The 10,317-nt window shown below is 41.4% G+C and overlaps 1 protein-coding gene across 1 annotated transcript in view; it reads left to right on the top strand.

Annotated features, from left to right (window-relative positions):
• The window catches only part of CENPP (centromere protein P), a 236,413-nt gene that overhangs the window by 132,377 nt on the left and 93,719 nt on the right, over nucleotides 1–10,317 (top strand). The gene's annotated exons all lie outside the window — the stretch shown is intronic.

The raw sequence follows: 10,317 nt of genomic DNA, 5'->3' as shown, positions 1-10,317 counted from the left end.
CCCTCTGTCTCCCCCCTTTTTCTCTCTCCCCCCCTAACTCTGTCTCTCTCTCTCTACCTCCTCTTCTCCATTCCTCCCTTCCACCCGCCCTTGCTTCCTATCTAGGGCTCGTTGTCTACCGCCACAACGGGCTTTGCTTACTAGTTAGAATATAAGATACAGTCTGCATAGATGCCCAGTAGACTCTGTCTCAGTTGATGGATATTGTCTGTAGTCTTATGTTGGAGGCAGGTGGATTTATTTGTTGGACAAAAATACAGCATCTGTCTCAGTTTACAGTACCTGTCTCAGTTTAAAGACAGGAATTCCAAGCTGCTAAACTGAAAGACCAAGCCAAAGGAGTACAAACTGTACTCCAAAAGCACCTGTCTCTGTTCTTAACAATTGCCTTGAAGCCATGGCCTCATGCGTGAGGGTGAAACTGAAATTATATGGTGATTCAGTTGTCCTGGCTAGGTAGGGTTTACAAGTGTTAGCTGGGTTTCCTGTCATCATGTCTAATTATACAAAGAGTATCTGAGTATTTTTGGAGATAGATCAAGACAAGAAGCGGTGACCTGCCATACTCGCAGGTGGGAAGGAGCTCCACATGGAAGAGGAGGAAGTAGCCGCAGGTAAGCCTTCTTTCCCACCCCCCTCGCCCCCCGGCACCGATGGTGAGGCCTGGGTCCGCCGAGCCTTCTCCTGCCCCCCCTGCACTGGTGGTGAGGCCTGAGCGGCTCCCAGCCTCTGGGCCTGCCAAGCCTCCCCCCAACAATGGCAGCGAGGCAGTTCCCAGTGTATTCTCTGCGCATGCGCAGGGAACACTCTTTTACTTTTGGGGGGATTTAAGTATCCCCTGTATATTTTTTCAACTTTTCAGATTTTTCTTCACACTTGGGGATTGCCCCAATTGTGCAGGAAAATCTTTGCCCCCCAAGTGCCCCCGATGTGCGGATTTAGATATCCGCACAGAGGGGGTGTCTTAGCTATTAGATATATAGATGGGTAGCCATGTTAGTCCGTCTATAGCAGTAGAAAAGAGTACAAGTCACTGTTTACTTCTTCAGATACAGCTAGAATGTGACTCCATCTGTCATATATAGGAAAGTGGAATGATTTCAGATGCCTAATGACATTAGCAGGCAAATGACAATAGCAGGTGTGACTGGATTAGGTGTGATATGCAGAGAGGTAGTTTTTGTTGTTCAGTCGCACAGTTGAGTCCGACTCTTCGCGACCTCATGGACCAGATCATGCCAGGCCTTCCGGTCTTCCGCTGTCCTCTGAAGTTTGCTCGATTTCATGTTCGTTGCATCGATGACACTGTCTAACCATCTCATCCTTTGCCATCCCTGTCTTCTTTGACCTGCAATCTTTCCCAGCATCAGGGTCTTCCCCAGTGAGTGCTCCCTTCTCATTTGGTGGCCAAAGTATTTGAGCTTCAGTTTCATTATCTGGCCTTCCAGGGAACAGTCAGGGTTGATTTCTTTTAGGATTGACTGATTTGATCTTCTTGCAGTCCAAGGGACTATCAAGAGTCTTCTCCAGCACCATAGTTCAAAAGAATCTATTCTTCGGCTCTTGGCCTTGAAACAGGATTTTTAGGTCTCGATTCAGTCCAGGTCAGTGTTCCCTCTAAGCTGAGTTAGTGTGAATTAGCTCACAGTTTTTAAGCCTCTGGCTCACACATTTTTGTCTTTGCTCAGGAAGGATGGCTCCAGAGCAAACTAGTTTATGCAGTAGCCAAATCACTCACTCACAACTTTAATTCCAGTAGCTCACAAAATAGAATTTTTGCTCACAAAACTCCAAAGCTTAGAGGGAGCATTGGTCCAGGTATATGCATTGTTTTCAGCTTCATTATCAGCTGCAATTCAGCAGTCTCTCTTTCTAATCTCCCTTTGACATTCCTTTGTCAGATAACTGCTACTTTTAGGTCAGCAACTGAATGCCCTGAAAGGTTAAAATGTTCCCGCAATGGTTTTTGAATGTTGTGGTTTCTGATGTCTGACTTATGATGTCAGACTGATATCAGAGTATTTTTGGATCTGGCTTTGTTTTTTAAGAAACAAAAAGCAACCAAGAATGCATTTTTAAAAATAATATCTTGTCGTGCCACTCCTGGACCTCCGGTGAAGAGCCTGCAGTGGCCGTGGCGTTGGGAGGCTGGGCTGGGCTCCAGGCGAGGCGGTCGTACCAGGTGTTGGCAGAATCAAAAGGGAAGGGAGTTGAGAGGCCTCAGACTGACAGGGGACATGGTTAAACTTCACCCCGAGTGTCCCTCTGTCCGTACGGGGAGAACGTCTGCTGGGTTTCCCGTTCTCTCTCTCCGTCTTTGCTCTCTCTCTGTTCCTCCGGTTCTCCTCCGTACGTTTTCCTCCCCGGCCCCTCTTGTTCCACTCCCTTTTATCCTTCCACCCCACTCCCAGGACCGCCCCCCTCCTCCCCGGCCCAGACCACGCCCCCTTCATAACCGGAGACATTGGTCGGGTGTTTCCGGGGAAGCTGTGCTGTCGCCGCCGCCGGGTCTGTCGGCCCTGGGGCTGCGCCACCGCCGCCATCCGACGGCCTCGTCTTGAGTCGGGCGTCCGTTCCCGGCTCGTTAGGCTCCCTGCCATTGCTCCGCTCCTCTTCTTGCCGGCTGCTCCAGGGTCCCCGCGCTCGTTCCCGTGCTCGTCCGGCCTGGAACTTCGACGGGGGTTTCACCTCCCCCTTCTCCCCGGCGGGATCGTTGTGAGCCGTTTCCCTCAGTGAGGTGAGTTGTGGGGGCTTCGCCGGTTCTGTGGGGGCCCCCGGGGGGCCGTCTTCCTAGCCCGCGACCCCCGGAGCGGGACATATCTTAACGTGAAGGATTTTTCCTCTTCTGGATAAACCTGACCTCACTATACTGATCCAGTAACTTTCCAGTAACTTTCAGGCTTGACTACTGTAAAATTTTCTACATGTGATTATTTTTGAAGATACTTTTGAAGCTTCAAGTGGTGCAAATACACAGTGCCATGATTATTGACAGGTGCTAGTTCACTTTGAACACATTTCGCTCATTCTGTACCATCTGTATTGACTATCAGTATGCCTCTGAGATCAGTTCTTTGTACTTTTACTTTACCTTTAAATACATGCATAGAAAAAGTCTGTCCAGTTCAGTGGTTTTTAAAGTTCAAGAGAACAGAGGAAAGGTGGGAGGCATCCACCTGATGAGGGGCATAAAATTTTCTGATCTTATATTTTTCCCTGGAAAATTTTCTGCCTCACATATGTAAACATATTCAGTTTATTTATAATTGTCAGGGCTGTTGGGCTACAAATCAATCATGTTCAGTGGGCTAAATGTGTGATGTGAAGCATGGGCAAACCCCAGTGCTTGCACATGGCTTGTCTTGTAAATGGTGAGTTTCCTTTCCTTTGTTAGCATTATTTTAATTCTGCTAATATTATTTAAATATTAAATTATTTATTTAAAATGGATTCAGAAAAATTTCCAGAAGTAAACCCCATCACTGAGAGAGGACAAAGTTTCCCTTTTCTGACAGTCAGAGTTGGAAAAGAAGGGCTATAGAGCATTTTCAAGCTTCCAGTTACAATGGCATCACAGTCAGGAAGGATCCAGGCTTTTTATATTTGTCGTGTCCTTTTAATATCCTTGAAGAATCATAAGTGTAAAGAGTCTATAGAAGGGTCTCTGAAGTATCCTGCTTCAGAGATGGTAATGGGGTTGGGAAACTGTGGGCAAATATGGCATGTGGTATGGGAGGCTGTGACTCAGGAGAGTAATTCCCAGTCTCTCTCAATTCTTGATGAAGATAGGGTGATTTCTGCCCATTCCTTCATTTACAGCTCCACCCACAGCTCAGCTGGCCTTGCTTCCAACAGCCTCCTGAACTTCAGGAGTGGGTTTTTGGGGGTCCCAGGGAGTACAAGTGGAGAAGGGAGTCATGATTATTCTTAGGATCCAAGCCATTGAATTATTTTCTAGAACCAGTAAATACATCACTTTTGTTTAATTTCCAAGACTTCCAGTTTGTTACACCATGCATTAGTTGAAAGAAGTATTCATTAGTATATCCTAAATGGATATATCATGTACCACACTGCTCTAGTTCCTGCTTCCAGAAGGATCCAAATATTGTGGGTATTCTGACCACTTTGGGGCAGCATTTGTGTAATTTGAAAGAGAACACTTTATGCCTGCTTGGCCTGGAAAACAACCCCCATGTTGTTTTATAAATGCTATCTAGAAACTAAATGGTAACAATTATGATTCTTGAAAACACAAAGTTATGTTACTTCCATTATATTTTCCTTTTTGCTGCATAGCCATGTTAGGTAATTAGGATGTTGGTTACCAAGCAAAGATACAAATGTGACCTAAGAAAATAATACTCTTCAGTGTTTAGGCTTCTTGTTAAAACCACACTGCTGATTATTTGTATGTAAGATGTATAATAACGTTTAAATTATAATTCCATATAATACTAAATTTCATAGTGAAGTTTGTCTGCTTGGCACTAAAACCGGCCATTGGCAGACAAGATAGTAGATTCTGTATCAGTAGAGACTTTCCTAAGTATGCAGAAAAATACTAGCTTGTACTTAAAAAAAACCTTCAAAGTGCCCTGATAAGTATTAATTACACATGATACCATCCAGCAGACAGAGATTATCAAGGATGGAGTATCAGTAAAAGGAGAGGGAAAAGAAAGAGAAGGAGAAGAGGAATTGGTCTTCTCAACTCTCCAAAATCTAATAGTATCCTGGAGGGTGAGATTTGTGTCAGAGGAATATTTTTCTGATGTACAAACACTCTAGCAATTCACCATGAACATCTAGTTTGTGAATCTAGGCTTGGGTCCTTTCACTCCACATATACTTCTCTCTGCTGTCCTCTGCTGCAGAGCTTAACATAAGAACATAAGAAAAGCCAATGTTGGATCAGGCCAATGGCCCATCCAGTCCAACATTCTGTCACACAGTGGTCAAAAATACCAGGTGCCATCAGGAGGTCCAGCAGTGGGGCCAGGACACTAGAAGTGAGCCCCAAGTGTCCAGCATTCAAGGAAGCAGAGGATTGCCTCTGCAGTACCCAAAGAAAAGTGCATGTGGACTAATACGATCCAGCCTAGGTTTACAAGTTGGGGGGTCCATGAAGATTTGCTTGTGTGCATATATGTGTGGAAAGAGGGGCAGTTGAACAAAATAAGAAACTGGAAATGTACTCCCAAACTTAATATCCCACTTCAGGATGCTGTAAAATTTTGGAGACTTGAATTAATCTTAAAATATCATTTGGTAAGAAACTATGAGGTGGTTTTCAAAGAGGATTTATGCAGATAAAGGGGTGGCAATTTTAGTCAGTTCCTCTCCTGCTTCAGACCTTCAACTCTCTGTTCTTGCTGTTCCTGTGGGTCAGCTGCCTGCTGGGAACAGCATTAGCTCACATATTTTTGAAATGCTACTCTGCTTTTTAGAAGTAATATTTTCAATGCTGAGTCCATGTACATATTTACACAGTGTTACCATCCTCTGTTTTACAAGGCAGCTATGAATGAATGAGGTCAGTGACAGAAGTATTCATTTCCTTGCCATCATTACAGTTTTTCTCTGGGCAGGGCACAATTAATCCTGAAGTAATTTCAGCAACTATAGATATATGACTTACTTTGTTTTACTTTGCTTTTGTCTGCCTGAAGGAGAATTAGCTTGGGTTGAAAAGTTTTCAATAGTTGTGCATTTGCACATGTACATATCCCCACCTACATGAAAAAAGTTGATGAAGCATAATATAGCAGATGTTTCTCATCCTTTCTGATCCTCTAAACCTTCTGGTAAAAACGTTATCTAATATATCCATCTAACCCACTACCCAACCATAAAGTGTCCAGCACCAGCATTACTGGTTTATGTTGTCCTAATTACAGTTGCAATTCCTGAGGCCCATATGGTGAAGGTTAAATGGAGGGGGGTGACTGAAGTATGCCACCCTGAGCTCTTGGGAGGGAGAATGGGATAAAAATGAAATGAGTACCGTAAATAGTTCCACTTTCTCTTCTCTCCCCTTAACCTAGTTGGTGAAGATATCCTAATTGTTCCTGATCATAGCAGCATACACCCAAGAGCACAGGCAATGTAGTGGTTACATTTAAGGATATAAGAGATCCAAGTTCTAACTTTGCTCTACTATAATCCTTCCTGGATGACCTTGAGCCCATCTTTCACTCTCAGGGTATTGCAAGGGTAAAATTGAGGAGGGGAAGAGGGATGAGATAAAAATAGAGGTCCTAGCTGCTTGTTTCTTATCAGTTCTTCTCAGATATTGTAGCTATCTTCTAATACCCAATCTTCAGTTCTCTTCTACAGAGCCAAAGTAAATATAATAACCACTATGGACCATTACTTAAGGGGGGGGGAGGAATCTAGTTGCCATTTTACCATTGAAACCAAGTGACTTTAGTATGCTTCACACTTCAAGCAGTATTAGATGAACCACTGTCCCACGCTGTATATGAGAATATAAGGATTATTGTATGGCTGATGTGAATACATACACACAATATGCAATCATAAAATATTTTATTATAGTATTAGAAATAGCTATTATTTCTGATATACTTTATGAGCAGATTACACAGGATTTTCTGGTATGAAAATAGTTATCAAATGAAAAATGTAAACCTTTAAAGCTGAAAACATTCAGTTAAGTCATAATTTGTTCCTGGAGTTGCATGACCTGTGTGGGCCAGCAGTTGTTTGGATTGGGAGGCTACAATAAATAGGGGCAAACAGCAGAAATTACCATTTCCATCTCTTTTGTCAGTGGAGATCCATTGAGGCAGAAGGGAATGATTTCACCCCTCTCCACTGCATCCTCTCACCTGCGTGGCTGTCTGTCCTCATGGGTCCTGCCACACCAGAGATAAACTTTTCTAGCATCAGAACAGATTGGTGGCTGTGGTGGGGAGTCATGGGAAATCTGCAGTTCTTTCATCCATGGATCTACCCTAACAGTTTGTATCATACTTCTCCTTAGCTGCAAGAATTGTAGTTTTTGGGGTGATTACACTAAGTTTGGAAACTGTATATTAGCAAGTAATCATATTTTAATCCCTTTAAAAATCCCTTGAATATACTTGGTGTTTGTATATGAGTATAATGTGATATACAGTATTTATAATCAAATATTTAATGCATAAGGCTTTGATACAATTTGCATTTTAAGTATACTTATATAAAGTACACTAACAATATTGGTTTGAAAATGTATGCTTTGTTTCTTTTTTTTACAGCATTTTATGCTCTGATTCTATTCAATATCAGAATATACTAGTCAAATTCCACTTTATAGGTGCATTTGGTGTTCATAAAATCATATTTTGTGTTTTCTTGAAATATTGAAATCTATGATACTCAATTTTATAGTTTTGCAGCTGACTTAAAATATAAGAATCTGTGATTTCAGATTTCTAGTATTTTCCCAATTGGGAATGTGTTAGAACAGATGAACTGGACTGTTTTCCTTATAGGTGGTTATACCCTCCTCTTAAACCATGTTAAGGTAAGCCAGGTGCCTCATCTAAAGCAAAATATGTGAGGAGAGCAGAAATCCTATTTTATCTTTCTAAAAAGCAGCTCTTATTTCTTCCTAAATAATCATCCCATTGTCAAAGTGCTCAGATTCCTGGATTCATGGCCAACTGCTTATGCTTCAATCAAAATGCACCTAGCTACTACGTACACTATAGTAGTAGATCCACAACTATAAAAGTACCTGGGAAAGGATGCTTGGGAATAATGGAGCAGACAAGTCTAAATGCCAGTTGACAGTGGGTATTACTGAAAGACAATTCATGATCATGCACTTAATTTCCACCATTCCTAGGGCTCTTTGAAAAAGTAGCAGTGGAAGTAGACACTGGCATGACAGAACTGTAGAGAGCTAATTGTCCTTCTTCTTTGATGGTAACAACCAAATAAGGTTTTTGCTCTATGGAACATGTCTGTAAATTTAAAATAATTGAATTCCATTCAAACTATTTTAGAAAATGTGCATATTATGATTTCAACAGCAACCTTCACAGCTGGAACTAGGAATGATTTTACACTGGAACAACTGTGGCTGCTTTCCATGACCTCAAGTGTCTGGAATGTGAATAAGTGGGAAAAGTCATCCTGCTGCTACATCATAGTAATCTTGTCACCATCTCAGTTGATGCAGATTTGTTGGGAGATGGATTTTATGATTCAGCTTGTTTTTGCTGAACATTTTTAGATTGCCTTAGGCAACCTTGATTGAAATGATGTTTGATACAAGTAACAAGAGAATTTGTACAGTGCTTGTTGTATTTTCTTAGAAATATCTGCTTGCATACACCGTCACTTTAATACTGTGAAGGGAACTGTTGAATATCTCTCAGAGAATTTTGTGCATACCATACAAATTTGCTAATGCTCCATCCAGAACACACCTAAAATAGCAGGTAAAATAGTTCTATTGTGAGGAAATTATATACAGTTTTAATAGATATTAAAAACTTCAGCGCCTTAACACTGTGATGATTAATACAAATTATTGGGCTTTGGACACTATTAAAATGTCAAAATTGGTGCATCTGAATGATGGGGGAAAAATCTTCTCTACTCTTTCCATTACATAAGCAACATAAAACATCAAAATATGGGGAATACATCAGGTGTTATAGCTAATGCATTTCATACATAAGGACTCAGCTTCAGTACCTGGCATCCTCGCAGAGGTGGCCAAACTACAGCTCGGGAGCTGCATGTGGCTCTTTCACACAGTCCAATTTAATATTAATAAAAAACAAATGTGCATATTTTCCAATAAAAACATGTGTAATATTTGTTCATGTCTTGCAGCTCTCAAACATCTGACATTTATTCTATGTGGCTGTTACGTTAAGCAAGTTTGGCCACCCCTGGAAGAATCTCATAGCAAGACTGATCTGAGCATCACTGTATACTGTAGCAGTTTACGGTACAAACTAGAATTGCTTACTACTGATGATATTTTTAGGTCCTATCACTAAGAGATTTAACATGACACCAGAAGAGGACTGTTATATCCATTCTGAATGTGCTCTCTAAATCTTTCTGCCTTGAGTGTTATCCATCTAATATGCTTGGTAAAATTATAGGTACTTGAAGGAAAGAGATGACTGTGGACCGAACTAGGTTTGGGATGGGGATGCTACTCCATTCTGTAAAGCTGGGGAATACCCTATAAGTGTACCGCAGGTGCCCGATTCTGATAAGGACCACTGCAGAAGGAGGAGGGGCTCCTGCCTCCCTTATGCCAGTTCTTTGATCCCAAATGGTTCCAAAGGCAAATAATGTCCCCTGTGCAAAGCAGGAGCCCATCCTCCTCCATGCTGCAGTGGTCCCTACCAGAAATGAGCCCCTGTGGCTCTCCTAAAATGCATTTCCCATCTCTACAAAATGGATGCATAAACTGGGGGATGGCATCTCATCTAGTCTGGCCCTTAGTACAGGAAGGGTGGCATGAGAACAAACTTGGTAGAGGGGACCACTGCCTACTTACTGTCTTGACCCAATCTTTATCCTGCTTGTAAACAATCTGGCTTAGAGGGATGGTGTTGACTCTTAGTTTTCGGCTTCTATGGCCTTGTGTGATGGGGTCATAGTTTTTCCTGCTTTGGGATTTATTGCTAACTCCCTCCTTCAATTAGATGCTGCTCTTACAAGAACAAAATGCCATCTTATTGATCCTTAACACTGACTTCCTCTGCTTGGCTTTTTTAAATGATCATGCCATGTTTCCTTTTATAGGTATGTGTGGTATTCTATTGCTTACTTGAATTTTTCATTACAGCACCCTTTTCTTCATACAGTGACTGTATCTGATCTATTGTTTTAATTGTACATTGCAGAAAGTTTTGATGAAGTCTGAAAGTCAAGCTAAAATCTGTGCAGATAATATGTATAAACTACAGGCTTCACAGTGGTGCTTTTACTATTAATTAGATTGACAGCATGATACATATTTTCTTGTATATTCTAATTCCAGATAAGGGTTTTCTAGACTTTTCATTTTGCACTAAAAATGGAGCCAATCTTAAAATTGTGGTTTCTATTATCTATCAAAATTTGGACTGAATAACAGCATAGGTTGTATTGTGTTCCTTACAAAGTCCATATGTTCTAAATAGTATACTGTCTCAGTTCTCCACATAAAATTTCCAGTATATTTACTGACTTTACTTTGAAACTTAACTCAGAATACCCTTAATAGTCTATTTCTGTAATGCACAGCATTATAAATGGCCGTGACCAAGCCTTAACAAAATTTCAGTTTTATTG

Source organism: Gekko japonicus, unplaced genomic scaffold (assembly GCF_001447785.1).
Source record: "Gekko japonicus isolate JY-2015 unplaced genomic scaffold, Gekko_japonicus_V1.1 scaffold354, whole genome shotgun sequence".
Taxonomy (NCBI): domain Eukaryota; kingdom Metazoa; phylum Chordata; class Lepidosauria; order Squamata; family Gekkonidae; genus Gekko; species Gekko japonicus.
The sequence above is the reverse complement of the archived record's forward strand: the minus strand, read 5'-3'. Positions and strand labels throughout refer to the sequence as shown.